Source organism: Staurois parvus, unplaced genomic scaffold (genome assembly GCF_062004578.1).
Source record: "Staurois parvus isolate SC_StPar_1 unplaced genomic scaffold, SC_StPar_1.0 ptg000543l, whole genome shotgun sequence".
NCBI lineage: Eukaryota > Metazoa > Chordata > Amphibia > Anura > Ranidae > Staurois > Staurois parvus.
Window position 1 is genome coordinate 3,298,156 of NW_028318339.1, and position 17,696 is coordinate 3,315,851.

The window sequence follows — 17,696 nt, forward strand, 5'->3', positions numbered from 1 at the left end:
CATCCAATGATGGAGTCTGAAAGGGAGGCCTCTGCAATGGGGGACATCTGTCAATCAGTCTCTGCCTTATCTTACTTGGTGCAAAGTTTGCAAAGAAACCTTGAGCACCTGGAGAGTCAACTAACACCCGAGTCTAATATCTCCACAGCCACGGGTGCCTCTGCAGTCTCAGATATAAGTACTCAGACAGAGCTCAGTATGATTCTTGGAACTTCTCCCTTACCGGAACCCTGGGTGCCTACACCTGAGTTTTTCATGGGAGACCGTAGGAAGTTCTGAACCTTTCACAACTCCTGCGAGCTATATTTTTCCCTGCTTCCAAGAACCTTTGCATCACAAAGCACCAAAGTGGGATTCATTATCTCACTCCTTAAGAATGAACCCCAATCCTGGGCACAACACCTCCGTGAGCAACATGACCCAGCTCTAACTTCGATGGACTTGTTTTTCTCAGCAATGTCACAGCTCTACGCTGATCCCTTCCTTCGTCAGACCGCAGAATCTATGCTTAGCAAGCTACAGCAGGGCCCAAGGCCTATAGAGGAATATGTTACCGAGTTCCGTATATAGAGTTCTGACACTCAATGGAATGAGTCTGCTCTCCGCTACAAGTTCCGCCTTCACCTTTCTAACACTCTGAAAGATGAGCTTGCCCGAGTGGGGGTACCAACCAGGCTAGAGGACCTTGCTATCCACATTGACCGTAGGATCCGGGAGAGACAGGATGAGAAGACTATTGGGGAGATCTTGATATGTTCAGAAATGGAGACCCTTGTTTCCGCTACTACTGTTGTCCCATCAGACTAATTTCTCAATAATAGAAGGCATCGTAATTCTCCTAGAAGGAGTTTCTGGAGACCACCGAGTCCAATCTCTGTCTCTACTGTGGTGATGCAGGCCACTATGTACTGACATGTCCAGTAAGACCTCATAGGTCTTCTCCTAGCTGGTTCCATATGATGCACCCCCAAGGAGCAAGCCGAACGCACCTCTCCTTCCACCTTCACTTACAGCTGGCTGAAAGGACGATTACTGTCCCGGCCATTATAGACTCTGGTGCCTATAGCTGTTTTGTGGATTCAAACTTTGCTAACCAAAACAAAATCCCCCTCCGTACTAAGACACAAGACTTTCGGTCTATCTGGCTGATGGCTCTAGTATCAGTTCTGGTCCTGTGACGCAAGAGACCATGCCAATTTTATGCCACTCCTCCTCGGGACATCAGGAATTTCTATGTCTGGATGTCATAACTTCTCCAATATTTCCAGTCATTCTCGGCATGCCCTGCTTAAAAGCACACAACCCATCCATCAATTGGTTGTCTGGGGAGATCCTTTTCCCTTCCGAATACTGTCTGAACCACTGCATTCCTAAGGAACCAGGCACAGTAACTCCCCTGCTTAGTATCCATGCTGACTCTGAGACAATGAAACTCATTCCTGTTGCTTACCATGATTACCTGGATGTATTTAACAAGAAGAGTGCCAATGCTCTTCCTCCACACCACTCTTATGATTGTCCTATTGAGCTTCTTCCCGGTGCCGAAATTCCTTTTCGGTGAATTTATCCCCTATCCAAATTAGAATTAGAGGTCCTCCGGAGTTATATTGATGAGAGCTTGGAAAAAGGGTTTTTTCGGCCCTCTACATCACCAGCGGGAGCTGGCATCTTCTTTGCCGAGAAGAAGGATCATACCCTTCGACCTTGTGTTGACTATCGTGATCTGAATAAAATAACTGTCAAGAATCACTATCCTCTTCCTCTAATTCCTGAATTATTCCAAAGGCTACGAGGGGCATGTGTCTTTTCAAAACTGGATCTGAGGGGCGCTTACAATTTAGTTAGAATTTGCGAAGGGTATGAATGGAAGACGGCCTTTCGAACACACTTTGGGCATTTTGAATACCTGGTGATGCCATTTGGTCTCTGTAATGCCCCAGCAACATTCTAACACTTTGTCAACAATATATTTCAGGACTATCTTGATCTATTTATTATCGTTTACTTGGATGACATCCTAGTCTTTTCCAGCTCAATGGAATGACACCAGGATCATGTAAAGAAGATTCTGGAGAGATTACGCCAACATCACCTCTATGCCAAAGCTGAAAAATGTGAGTTTGAGAGACAGACTATTCGGTTCCTTGGACTTGTGATCACCCCTGATGGCATTGCTATGGATCCCCAAAAAGTTACCTCCGTATTAGAATGGCCCGTTCAAAGGACAGGAAAACAGTGCAACGTTTTGTGGGATTCGCTAACTTTTACAGAAAATTCATTAAGAACTTTTCAGGGATCATTTCAGGGATCATTGCACCAGTGACACAGCTAACCAGGCAACATGTTACTTTCAGGTGGACTCCTGAGGCTCAAGTAGCCTTTGAACAATTAAAGACTTTGTTCACCTCTGCACCTATCCTGAAGCACCCAGATCCTGCTTTAGCCTTTGTCCTAGAAGTAGACGCTTCTGAAAATGCTGTGGGAGCCATATTGTCACAACAACAGGGACTCAAATCCCTTCTGCACCCCGTTGCTTTCTTCTCTAGGAAGCTAAATGCCTCTGAAAGGAATTATGACGTAGGAGACAGAGAGCTGTTGGCCATCAAGGCAGCACTTGAGGAATGGCGCTACTTACTGGAGGGAGCTTCCCATCCTATACTCATTTTCACGGATCACAAGAATCTAGAATTCTTGAGAACGGCAAAATGTCTAAGGCCACGACAGGCAAGATGGGCACTGTTCTTCTCCCACTTTGTCTTTCATTTAACATACTATCCAGGATCAAAGAACGGTAAGCCCGATACACTCTCACGTATGTTTCACGATCCAATTATACCATCTGAACCTGACACGAGTCTGCAAGCTAAGAATATGTTACTTCTGCAAACAGACCTTGTAGCACAAATAAGAGAAGTGGTGGATTTTCATCAACCCCCCTTAGAGATGCATCTTCAGCTAAGTCACTTCGGGATCCACAAGACCTCAGATTTGGTCTCCCGTTCCTTCTGGTGGCCAAACTCAATGAAAGATTGCCAGAACTATGTTAGATTTTGCTCAGTATGTCTTCGAAACAAGTCTGATAAAGCCAAGACCTGGGGCTTTTTGGAATCTTTGCCCATACCTGAAAACCATGGAGTATGATTTCTATGGATTTTATTGTTGAGCTCCCCCTGTCTGAGGGATTCATCACTATTTTTGTAGTGATTGACCGCCTATCAAAAATGGCTGACTTCATTCCCTTGAAAGGGACTCCTTCTGCCGCTGAAACTGCTTCTGCTTTCATCAAAGAGATAGTAAGATTGCATGGCAATCCTAACAATATCGTCTCCGATCGGGGAGTACAGTTCACGTCTAAGTTCTGGAAAGCTCTGTGTGAGGCATTAGAAATCGAACTACGCTTCTCTTCCGCATACCATCCACAGACAAATGGACAAACAGAGAGAACAACCCAGACTCTGGAACAATATCTCCGATGTTTCTCATCTTATTCACAGATTGGGATGATTGGGTGTCTCTCGTTCCATTAGCGGAATTCACATACAACAACTCCATTCACTCTGCTACCAAACAGTCTCCTTTTTAATCCAACTCTGGATATCACCCCTCCTTCCTTTATGAAATTCTGGTGGAACCCGCTGTCCCTGCAGTACAAGAAAGGATGGATTTCCTCAGTAGGAATAGTCAAATACTGCAAAAGACTATTTTAGAAGCTCAAGCGAGTAACAAAAAGTTCTTTGACAGAAAGAGAAGGGGCAACCTAAATCTGAAACCAGGAGATAAAGTCTGGTTATCTACGACAAACCTAAAATTGAACTGTCCTTCAAGGAAGCTTGGTCCAAGGTACCTGGGATCATTTACTGTATTATTAAAAGGAAAATTAACCCTGTGGCTTTCGAGTTAATACTACCTAAAAATATGAAGATTCATCCAGTATTTCATATCTCCCTGTTAAAACCACATATTCCAAGTGGATTTCCCAATCGAGATCTGGAGACACCTGCTCCACTGCTGGTTGAAGGTAATGAAGAATACGAGGTGGAGGCTATCCTGGATTGTAGAAAGAACGGTGGTCAGACCCAGTTTCTCATTAAGTGGAACGGCTATGGTCCAGAGGATAATTCCTGGGAACCATCTGCGAATGTCCATGCTCCACGGTTAGTGCAAGCCTACCTCCATCTTCACCCTGAAAACGAGCCCTAGTGGGCATCCGGAGGCTGCCCATAAGGGGGGTGCCATGTAAGGGATTTCCGGTGAGACGAATTGTGAATAGAAATGCGCATGCGCATAGAAACGTCCAGAGAAGAGTGACCGGTTGTGTGCATGCACGTGGAAATGCACGATCGCGCACGTGCACACGCACAACGAAGATTGGCGCCAGGCGGACTATTTAAAGGGTGTTAAATGGGAATATCCTCCTGCACTTAGTATGGGTAAGTCTTTATCCTAACAGCTGCTAACACTCTGCCTTAACCAATAGGTAATAAAGTATCAAAACCAAAAATAGTGAAGCGCTAAAATAAATCCCTAAATACACACACAGTGCATATAATATTAAGTGAAAACCATACCTCATAAATAAATTATATCCGTGACATAAAAAATATCAATATAAAACAAAATATATAAGGAAAAACTTTTCCTTGCCCTTAAATTAATTCTTCAAATCAAACATTAAAAAAAATAAAAAATCCATGATATTTCAAATAAACAGTGATGAAAAAAAAAATTATATATATAAAAAACTGTGTTAATTACCATATATATATATATTTGTGATTATTTCTAATAATAAATGTGACAACCTAACAGAATAAAAAATATAAAAAAATGTGAATCTCAATCAAATGTACGTGATTATTGTGAAAAAAACCATATATTAAACTATTACATAAAAAAATCACTAGAACTTGTGATATTTCAAATATGAAAAAGTGTCCATAAATGAACAAACACAGTCCATGCAGTAAGGTGAAAACGACACTCAGTGTTCTTCACTTCTAGTGCTCATAAAAAAGAAAGGAAAGAAATCCTCCAATGGCAGCAATGCCTGCTCACCTCCCCAACTCGACCCGCAAAGGGCCACAAGGCTATAACTCTCCTCCAGGAAATCGTTTGCTTCCAAGCAGCTCAGTAAGGAATCACAGGACCTCCTCTCCACCTCCTCTCAAACGTCATATAGGACACAAACAGAGCTTCCCATAGTGTAATACCATTTGTTTATTCAAGACACTCCATATAACAAACTGCTTCCACTCACATGCGTTTGGTTAAAAAAATGCAGTCCTCCTCATTCCCTGGGTGCATTCACATGTAAAGAGGGAAACCAATATGGTCGCTGTGCTCGGACATCCGTTGACGGATGTCCGAGCACAGCGACCATATTGGTTTCCCTCTTTACATGTGAATGCACCCAGGGAATGAGGAGGACTGCATTTTTTTAACCAAACGCATGTGAGTGGAAGCAGTTTGTTATATGGAGTGTCTTGAATAAACAAATGGTATTACACTATGGGAAGCTCTGTTTGTGTCCTATATGACGTTTGAGAGGAGGTGGAGAGGAGGTCCTGTGATTCCTTACTGAGCTGCTTGGAAGCAAACGATTTCCTGGAGGAGAGTTATAGCCTTGTGGCCCTTTGCGGGTCGAGTTGGGGAGGTGAGCAGGCATTGCTGCCATTGGAGGATTTCTTTCCTTTCTTTTTTATGAGCACTAGAAGTGAAGAACACTGAGTGTCGTTTTCACCTTACTGCATGGACTGTGTTTGTTCATTTATGGACACTTTTTCATATTTGAAATATCACAAGTTCTAGTGATTTTTTTATGTAATAGTTTAATATATGGTTTTTTTCACAATAATCACGTACATTTGATTGAGATTCACATTTTTTTATATTTTTTATTCTGTTAGGTTGTCACATTTATTATTAGAAATAATCACAAATATATATATATATGGTAATTAACACAGTTTTTTATATATATAATTTTTTTTTCATCACTGTTTATTTGCAATATCATGGATTTTTTATTTTTTTTAATGTTTGATTTGAAGAATTAATTTAAGGGCAAGGAAAAGTTTTTCCTTATATATTTTGTTTTATATTGATATTTTTTATGTCACGGATATAATTTATTTATGAGGTATGGTTTTCACTTAATATTATATGCACTGTGTGTGTATTTAGGGATTTATTTTAGCGCTTCACTATTTTTGGTTTTGATATTTAAAGGGTGTTCCTGCCCATGTTGAGTGCTGACTGGTCTTCAGCTCCCCCATGTCCTGCTTGTTCCTGTGTGATGCCTTTATTGCTGACCCGACTTGTTCCTGACCTGCTTACTCTCCTGATTGATACTGGTTCCTGACTTCGGCTCTGCTTCTGACTTTGGCTTTGCTTCTGATTCTGTACTTTGCTGTCCGCCTGTTAATGACCCTGGCTATTCCTATAACACTGCTCCTGTCTCTCACCCTCGCTTCCTGCCTTGCTCTGGTGCACACCTGGCGATCTACCTTACCAGCTCTGCATGTTACCACTGTGCCTGAATCAGAGGATCATCAGTCTTCCAAGGTCATCATCTGAAAGAGCTGCAAACAACATCTACTGGCGCTTTTGTCCCCCTGGTCCCTAGACACCCTCTGTTACAACTCCAGTGGGGTCAGGGCTAGTGACACAAGTGAGGCCGACCTCGTCATTTCAATCTCCCATCAGGTACGTGACAGCCACTCACCATTGTTTCTCAGGCTTACCATTAAAACCGGCGGGCCCGAGAAATGATCTCTGTGACTCTATGGTTTTTGATCACCTCTATCATGATGGAGGACCAGAGCGACATCATAAGGCCACATTCGGTCGGACATAAACACATTTTTTTCTTTTTTAAAGCAAAAGTTAAAAAAAAAAATTGTTTTTCATTTTTCGCATTTAAAGGTAAACAAGAGATTTGGGGTCTTTTTGGCTCCAGATCTCTTCTTAAAGAGGACCTGTCATGCATATTTCTATTACAAGGGATGTTTACATTCCTTGTAATAGGAATAAAAGTGATTAGAAAAGAGTACCTGTCACTGCCAATTGCTATCATAGGGGATATTTACATTCCTTGTGATAACAAAAAAGTGTTACAAAAAAAATAAAGGGACAGTGTAAAAAAAAAAAAAACAAAATAAATAAGATTTTTTTTTTGTAAGTGCCCTCATCCCTCCGTGCTTGTGCGCAGAAGCTAATGCATACAAAATCGTGCATGCATATGTAAACTGTTCGGAGAACACATGTGAGATATCGCCACAAACGTTAGAGTGAGAGCAGTAATTCTAGCACTAGACCTCCTCTGTAAACAGGCAACCTGTAAAAATGTTTAAAGCGTTGCCTATGGAGATTTTTAAGTATCATAGTTTGTCACCATTCTACAAGTGTGCGTGCTTTAAAACGTGACATGTTAGGTATCGACTTACTCCTCGTAACATCATCTTTCATATTTTACAACAAATTGGGGTATATATTGTGTTTTGTTTTAATTCACTAAAGTGTATTTTTTCCCAAAAAAATTGTGTTTGAAAAACTGCTGCACAAATACCATGTGACACAAAAAACTGCAATGATTGCCATTTCATTCTCTAGGGTCTTTGCTAAATATATATATATACATATATATATATGTATATATATATATATATAATGTTTGGGGATTTTAAGTAATTTTCTAGAAAAAATACAGATCTGAACTTGTAAGCAAGACATCCCAGAAAATTCTTGGTCTTCAAGTGGCTATACCAAAACCTATTGCCTCATAATTAAAACCATAACTGGCCAATTATTAAAAAACGCCACCCATAGTAACTGCAGGAAGAATACTAGGCATTAACTCCCAATGAAGAACCACATGCATAGAAATAACCCTGACAATTATATATATGCATTGATATGGAGGTAATAGAATATGTAAACTGTAAGGCTATATTGCATGAAAGGAAATCCTCATCCATATAGATATCCAAAAATCCATCCCTTTTATGGCTGACCAACCATTCAAGGTCCATGTTGGACATTAGGTAGAAAAAATGGCATGGCATGCTACAAGTGAGACATACAGATATGTATATGAAGATATAGTATTCTTCATATACATATCTTCATATACATATCTGTATATGAATATGAAGATATAGTATTCTTCTTTGGGAGCCTTCCAATGATATATTTGCTGCAGTTTTCTTGGATTATATGTGGATTCATTTTTGGTATTTTTTGTTAACTGTTTCACTGATGAAAATCCCCTATGGGGGTAATAGTTTGTGAACTGTTATGTTTGCTTGGCTGGCAAGCCTAAATCCACAGTTCAGACTGGCATGGGCTCACCAAAAAAACCATCTACCACTGAGCTAAACATCCCCTGTATGACACTCCCTAAACACTTCAGTACCAGCCTGTAATACCCCTTCATTATCAGGCAACTTTCAGTTTTTAGTGCTGTGATAGTTTCACTGACAATTATGCTGTCAATCAACACTGTACCCAAAAGAAATTTATATAATTTTTTTGGACAGATAGACCTTTTTATTGGTGGTATTTAATTACCTGCCCTCCGGAAGATTTACCTCCTTCCTGTCCAGGCCATTTTTTGCGATACTGCTCTGCGTTACTTTAACTGACAATTGCGCGGTAATGCAATGCTGTACATAAATGAAATTATGTCCTTTTTCCCACAAATAGACCTTTCTTTTTGGTGGTATTTGATAACCTCTGCAGTTTTTACCGACAAGTTTGAAAAAAAAAAAATTTTTTTATTTCTACTATAAAACATATCCAATAAAAACATTTTAAAAATCAAATTTCTTCATAAATTTATGCCAAAGTATATTCTGCTACATATTTTTGATTAAAAAAAATCCCAACAGGTGTATATTGATTAGTTTGCGTGAAAGTTATAGCCTCTGCAAACTATGGGACATATACTGGAATTTGTTTTTTTATATTAGTAATGGCAGCGATCAGCAACTTACACCCCGGTCACATCAAACCTTACTTTGAAATCGTGTGACTTACAGTGAAGTCGCAAGATTTCAAGGTCAGATGACGTGCTGATCTCAGGTATGCTTTTCAAGACATTTGATACAGATGTCTATGCAAATCGCACCAAAAGTAGTACTACTTTAGAAATCAGTGCAGCTCCGACCAAGTTGGAACCGCACCGATATGACTGCTCTAATTGCGAACAATAGGCTGCGATTTGGCATGCAATTTGCAAGTTGCATGGCATGCAAATTGGTTGCCAATTGACATCCAGTGTGCCCGAGGTCTTATAGCGAGACTGCGATAATGCGACGGACATTTTTACACTGACAGTTTGTGGGAACCAGTGACACTGATACAGTGATCAGTGCTAAACATATGCACTGATCAATGTACGAATGACACTGGTTGGGAAGGGGTTAACATCTAGGGCAATCAAAGGGTTAGATGTGTGCCTAGCTATGTGATTGGTGTACACTAGGTGGCACTGTTACTACGGGAACTGAAGGATCGTGTTCCCAGCTTTGTAGAGACACAGGATCCTTCAGTTCACCACCTGTCAGAACAGAGCTCTGCCTTGTTTACATAGGCAGAGCTCTGTTCTTTCTGCTGGTCAACGATTGGCTTCTGTTGTTCACAGCAGAAGCAAGCCACCGGCAGCGTCCGTGCGCCCCCTATGGTGGAAGTGCAAAATCACATATCTATACGTGGCCACCCTGTAGCAGTAAAAGTGTCATAGGGCGGTCCTCAATTGGTTATTAATAATTATGTTTTCTTATGTTTTATTGTATAAAGGAAAAAAGACCAAAATGTAAAAAAAAAATTCTTACTTACTGTAATAAATATTTTATACTAAAAAGTGTTCCTCTTGCCTATCTGAAGAAGTTGGGAGGTATAAACACATTTGATTTTTCTGTTCAGTAATGTACACTGCCTTAGGAATTTATCATGCAGCCCTTTATCATGTACTGGGGAGATGTATTATACACTTGCAATGCTATCCTTCATATCTGCTTGTGCTAAACTGTGTACAGAGATAGCATAGCACATGAGTTTGGCAAGGAGGTTGTTTTTGCTTTTGGTGGTGCAGCTGGTCTTTCACATAGAACAGATTGCAGTTTAGAAGTTAAAGGTACTTCTTATGAATACAGTGACAGCTAAAATTTCTATTTTTTTAAAGTGGTTATAAGAAAATGTTTTTTTTTAATCTTAATACATTCTCTGCATTAAAGTAAAAAACCTTTTAGTAGCTACTCTCCCCCAGTCCCCCCTTTAAACACTTACCTGAGCCTGATCTCGATCCAGTGCTGTGCCTGTCTTTAGCAGTTCTTCTTCCCTCTTTCCCTTCTCACAGGAGACTTGGCAGCAACGGGAACCAATGGCTGCTGTTGCTCTCAGTCAAATACTTGGAGGATGAAGCAGGGGGCGGGGCTGTACCACACTGTGTGTGTCAATAGAAGCACAGAGTTAGGCTCAGCATCGAACCTGCATGTGTGCCCCATAGCAAGTGGCTTGCTATGGAGGCAAACAGTGAAGAGGAGGAGCAAAAAACGTCGGCAGGGGACCTCAGAAGAGGAAGTTCAGAGCTGCTCTGTGTTAAACCATTGCACAGAGCAGGCATATAGAATATGTTTTTTAGTTTAATAAACAATTAAGCTTTATAACCCTTTTAAATACTACAATACTTACAATATTGTTTAGTACGTTCAGTATTTCAAGTGGATTTGCAACGTTAAAGGACATCATACTACACCACAAATCAGAAGGTACTACCCCTCACTTCCTTTGCACTTCAGAATGTTTTTGTATACGTCATAGTGCTAACTTATTGAATGAGTTCTACCTGTCAACCCTCATAATTTTGGGAAAGAAAATTGAAAAACTGATTTTTAACTTCTCAGTGTACAGTAAATTTCTGTGAAGCAGCTGTGTGCCCCGCCACACATTTTGGTTCCATTGTGGCCAGCCTCTGCATCAGTGTTTATTGCGTAGTAACATTGAGGGAAGAACCACATCACAAGATGGAGGCATTTGGCTTGCCAAGTTGAAGACTTCGCTTGAGGATACAGCACTGAAAGACAGAGGAGTATGGACTTGCCACCTGATGGAGAGGTAAGTATTCACAGGAGTTGATTTTACTAAAGGCAAATAGGTTGGTCACTTTGCAAGGGAAGTTGCACTTTGCAGGGAATTTTCCCCCAGACCTGAGTGAACAAGATGAACCTTTGCTGACTTCTATCATCCAATTGTGTGCAAGTAAAAATGCTGTTTTTTGTTTTCCTTGCATATGATTGGGTATTTTTTTAAAAGTGAAATTTCACCTTATTCACCAAGCTCTGGGAAAATTCTCTTGCAAGGTGTGACTTCCCTTGCAAAGTGAACAACCTGTTTGTCATAGCAAATCATCCCCTACGGTCTTGCCCTCCTGAGGATTTATCCCCTTTCCTGACCAGGCCATTTTCTACATTACGGTGATGCTTTACTTTAACTGGCAATTGCGCGGTCATGCAACGCTGCACCCAAATGAAATTTCTGTCTTTTTTCCCATGAATTGAGATTTCTTTCAGTGGTATTTGATTGGCTGTGCATTTTTTATTTTTTGCCCTATAAACAAAAAAAGACCGACAATTTTGAGAAGAAAAACACACTATTTTTTACCTTTTGCTATTAAACATGTACAGTAAAAAAAATGAAACAATCAAATGTCGTCATAACTTTAGGCTAAAATGTATTCTGTTACATGTCTTTGCTAAAAAAAAAAATATGTGTAAATGAATTGGTTTATGTGAAAGTTATAGCATTTACAAATGGCAGTATAGATATTGGGATTTTTTTTAATTTTTATTTTTACTAGTAATGGCAGTGATCAGCGACCTATAGCGGGACTGCGGCAGACATTCTGACACTGGGGGGAACTGAGTTGGTGTCACTGACATACTCAGTGACACCAATACAGTGATCAGTGCTAAAAAAAAAGCACTGACACTGTACTAATGACAATGGGCAGGAAGGGGTTAACATGTGGGGCGATCAAAGGGTTAACTGTGTGCTGGGAGTGTTTTACTATGGGGTGGTGTTTGTGTGCTTCACTGTAAACACACTGCTTTGGATGGCTGTGCTTTGCAGAGCCATTCAAAGCAGTGTGCCCAAGCTGACAGAGAGGACGACAGTTAGTAAATAAAAGAGTTCTCCTCCCCGTCGGAGATCCTCGGTAATCACTGGGCACCGTTGAGTAATCACCAGCTGTGACCCGGTGATTGACAGCCGTGGCCGCGCCCCCTACACAGAAATTAAAAATCACTTATATATATACATGATTTTGCGCACCCGTACCGCCCTGTAGCAGTATTTCTGTTATATACTGTTTTAACTCAAGACGTAACCTCCTGCTCTCAGGTGTTGTGCTTAGGGGTAGGATAGACTCTCCTCTTGGCTAACACAAGATCTTGCTGCCCTCATAGGACTATGGGTATCCTTTCACAAGCTACAAAACAAGAGAAGGTGCACTGACTCAGTAAATTTCCATAACTTAATTTTTATTTAAATGTATATATTTTAATAAATATATACAGTAAGTACCCACTTGCTTTTATTTATGTTAAAAATAATTGAGTTATCGTAATGCACTAGGTCAGTGTACCCAGGGACGTATTTACCACAAGGCAAACAAGGCATTTGGCTAGGGTGGTATTTTTCAGGGGGGCAGCAGCACTCCCTGGAAAAAGGGATGGAAGAAGAGATACATGTGGCATGGGGACCAGGTGAAATCTGAGAGAGGTTGTGGGCTGCTTGATGGTGTATGGAGAGCACGATTCTTGTTTCGGGGGATGTCCAGAGCTGTGAAGGTGAGTGTCTTTCTCTCTCTCGCCATGGGGGGAGGGGGGTATTAGTGGAAGGCTCTCTCATGGGGGGGTGGGCAGGGATGTTGTTGGTCAATGTCAGGCGCCTGATTTTTATGTTGCCTAGGACAGCACAAAACCTAAATACATCACTGAGTGTACCCTCTTTTGTATTGTTTAATACCGCTTTAACCCTGTCTGTGCTGTGTAGGCAGATTTTTATTATCAATTGAAACTTGTTTTGAACACTACTTGTTCTAACAAAGGGTTAAAGGTGTAGTGGCTGGGTATGTTGCATTACTGGAGGAAGCTCAACCTGTCCTTGGGAAAGGCTCACTTTGGCATTGTTCAAAAACCCATGCAATCAGCCATAACACCTTCTCTTGAGAAACATCTAAGAGGTAAGAAATATTTTTAACATTTTTAAGGCATGCAGTATGATTGCGAACACAGTACAGTGGACGTGTGCCCTGAACAGTGCAAGAGGTATTGGAGAAAAGTTCATCAAAACAGCCCAGATTTACGGCAGTGTCCTGAAATGCATGTCTAACATCTGACATGTTTGTTTGGCTATTCAGTCCTCACTAGACTATCGCTTCAACAATGTCTATCACCCAGCCGACTATTTGCCATTTCTCTTGAACTTGTTCTCCGCTGACATTTGCGTGCAGAGCAGTAATAGAGTACAGTTCTCTATCAGCCATGTTTTATTTTTTATTCAGTTTTTTTATAGTTCCTGAATAATGTACACATTTTCTTTCTTTTATTCGGCATACAGTAAACAATAATCAGAAATTTAGTACAGTGCTAGCTGCTACTTACATTTATATTTACTTTTTTTTCTAGGAGATTGATGAGATGCAAAATCCTGATTGTAATCAACATGTTAGCAAATTTTGTTTCACTCCTGATGCATTCTGATCCAACAATGACCCACAACTGCACACTTTCTAAGAGGAAATTAGTATCTAAAATGGGGGGGGGGTGATTCTCCATTACAAAATGCACTTGATTGTAGTGCTAATTTTTTTCAGATCAGTGTTTACCAGTAAATTATTTATCTTCTCTTTAAAGATGATCTGTCACTAAAAAGATCATAGATAAGGTGGCATCTTGAGCTTCTGAGTTTCTGGAAAAATCTAACTATGTAAAATTCACTCTGGGCAATAATACTAATAATAATTATCTACAGAAGCCTTTTTAAATCTTTTTAACCTGGAGAAACCCTTGAAATAGCTTTTAGGTCTCAGGGTACCCCTGACAATAATTACCATATCTATATATCTTGGTACATTAGCATGGGGTTCAGTGGGAACAATTCTTGTGACTTTGGTGGTCAGTGGGAAGGATCCCTTCTTTGCAGATGTCTAAAAAAACATCATTGGTGCCAATGGTTACCTATATGCGAGGTAGAAATTGTTTATTGCTCAAGGAACCCCCAGAAACGTCTGGAGGAGCCCTAAAGTTCCACTGAACCCTGGTCGAGCTAGGCTAATCTACAGTAACTCAGCACAATGCAGTTTTGAGAGCTCCAACTCTCCCAGATTTCTGGCATATGGCAGCATGGATTGGCAATTAAAAATGATTGTTTCAATCACTGTGATCTTGTTGCTTGTAAGACAGATACTTTTTCATTGCCCACAGATAATGATGGCGGCCAGATGCCCAGAAGCCTAACATAGAACACAGCCATTTCCTTCCCCTAGCCTTTGACTATGGATCAAAATGCCACTGTTATCTTATTAATTTTCATTAGCATCTAAAGTATGTATTTCAAATGTATATTTGCGGAGTGCAGCAGAGAGTGCTTTTGCTAGACTCATACACCTTACTAACTGATCAGCGACTGCTACTGCTCTCTGCCAATTCCTTCACTGGCTTCCACTAGCCCAACGTATAAAATTCAAAATACTAACAACAACATACAAAGCCATCCACAACACTGCCCCTAGCTAAATCACCAACCTCATCCACAGATATTGCCCAAATTGCCCGCTCTCTTGCTCATTTGTCATCTCCTCCCACGCTTTCCTCCAGGACTTCTCCAGATCCTCTCCTATCCTCTGAAACTCCCTACCCCAGTATGACTGGTCAGCCCCCACTCTGTTTGCCTTTAGGTGATCTTTGAAAACTCACTTATTCAGGGAAGCCTACCCACCTCCACCTAAGAACTGTAATTGAGCCACCTCCATCAGATCATTCCTTGCAGATATCACCTTTTGTACCACCTCCCCCTTCCTTTAGATTGTAAGCTCCATGAGCAGGGCCCTCCGATTCCATCCATACTGAAATGTATTGTAATTGTACTGTCTCCCTTTATATTGTAAAGCGCTGTGCAAACTATTGGTGCTATATAAATCCAGTATAATAATAATAATATTTGCGTGGACTTTAACTTTAATGTCAAATAAATCATATACAGTTGCAAGAAAAAGTATGTGAACCCCTTGGGATTACATGGAGTTTTGCATGAATTGGGCATAAAATGTGCTCTGAACGTCATCTAAGTCACAACAATAGAAGAACACAGTCTGCTGAACATAATACTACACAAACATTAGATGTTGCCATGGTTTAATTGCACATAACATGTAAACATTCACAGTGCAGGGAGGAAAAAGTATGTGAACCTTTGGACTTAATAACTGGTTGACCCTCCTTTGGCAGCAATAACGTCAACCAAACGTTTCCTGTAGTTGCAGATCAGACCTGCACAACGATCTGGAGTAATTTTGGACCACTCCTCTTCACAAAACTGTTTCAGTGTAGCAATATTCTTGGGATGTCTGGTGTGAATCGCTCTCTTAAGGTCATGCCACAGCATTTCAATCAGGTTGAGGGCAGGACTCTGACTGGGCCCCTCCGCAAGGCGTATTCTGTGCTGTTGCAGCCATTGTTTTGTTGAATTACTTGTATGCTTTGGGTCATTGTCCTGTTGCATCACCCATCCTCTGCTGAGCTTCAGTTGGCGGACAAATGGTCGTACGTTTTCCTGCAAAATGTCTTGATAAACTCTGGAATTCATTTTCCCATCAATGACAACAATCCGTCCAGGCCCTGAGGCAGCAAAGCAGCCTCAAACCATGATGCTCCCTCCGCCATGTTTTACAGTGGGATGAGGTTTTGATGTTGGTGTGCTGTGCCTTTTTTTCTCCACACATAGTGTTGTGTGTTCTTCCCAAACAACTCAATCTTGGCTTCATCTGTCCACAGTATATTTTGCCAGTAGTGCTGTGGAACATCCAGGTGCTCTTTTGCAAACTTCAAACGTGCTGCAATATTCTTTTTGGACAGCAATGGCTTCCTCCGTGGTGTCCACCCATGTACTCCATTCTTGTTTAATGTTTTCCTTATTGTAGATGTGTCAACAAAAATGTTAGCATGTGCCAGAGATTTCTGTAGGTCTTTAGCTGACACTCTGGGATTCTTCTTTACCTCATGCAGCATTCTGCGCTGTGCTCTTGCAGTCAGTTTTACAGGATGACCACGCCTAGGGAGAGTAGCAACAGTGCTAAACTTTCTCCATTTGTAGACAGTCTGTCTTACCGTGGACACATGAACATCAAGGCTTTTGGAGATACTTTTGTAACCCTTTCCAGCTTCATGCAAGTCAACAATTCTTGATCGTAGGTCTTCTGAGAGCTCTTTTCTGCGAGGCATGGTTCACATCAGACAGTGCTTCTTGAAACCAGTAAACCCAAAACAGGTGTGTGTTTTTTAAGGTCAGGACAGCTGTCAGCAACACATCCAATATCATCACACTGATTGGAGTCAAGGTTGGCTCACTCCTGGCTCCAATTAGTTCTGGGAGAAGTCATTAAGCTAGGACCTCACATACTTTTTCCTCCCTGCACTGTGAATGTTTACATGTTATGTGCAATTAAACCATGGCAACATCTAATGTTTGTGTAGTATTATGTTTAGCAGACTGTGTTCTTCTATTGTTGTGACTTAGATGACGTTCAGAGCACATTTTATGCCCAATTCATGCAAAACTCCACGTAATCCCAAGGGGTTCACATACTTTTTCTTGCAACTGTAAATGAATGAGTGTATAATGTCCAATGCAAGGGATAATGAACAAGGCAAGTATACAATAGCATGGCTGGATCTAGGGGGTGCTGGGGTGGGCTGCACCTCCTCAGATATTAGTTGTGCCAACCTAAGAGCTGGGGCTGCCCATCAGATTAGCAGTGGGACTCAGAGCATTGCTGGATCTAGGGGAGTTCCTAGAGTGGGCTGCAAACTCTCAAATATCAGGTGTGCCCCCTTGGAGCTGGGGCCAACCATCAGATTAGCAGTGGGACTCTATGATTATTGTTAATAATGGCACCTGCCCGTACCTCCTGTGAGGTGATCCAGGTCTCGATGCTGCAACTTGTTTTTTTTTTGTGTGCTTCTCAACAAAGACACTGAAGTCAGATAAGAAGGCAATAAGCAGTGCAGAGTTGAGGTAACTCATGGACTTCATCTCAGCTCCGGAATGTCATATGGCAAAGCCAATGAGGTCTGGTTGGGAGTAATTCCTCTGCCTTTCTGCCCCGCTGTATCTGAGGTCTGCTAGGTGTACCAGGAAGTGAGAATGTGAGAATTCATGCCTAGATTAAGTGTCTTGTTGGCTGGGAGGGTTGATTTGGAGGAGGGAGGTTTCTTGTGGGGAATTTTACTGGGGGGATTGCCTCTGGAAGGGGGTTTGCTTGAGTGAAACGAGGTTCACTTTAGGGGTATGAATCTTTGTGGTAGGAGAGTTTCTTGGGTTAGATAGGATGTTGATTTTAGATTGGATATTTGTTTAAGGCAGTGGGGGTGAGGTGTTTTGCAGTGAGGGATCTTTGCTGGGGGGTTGCTTAGGAT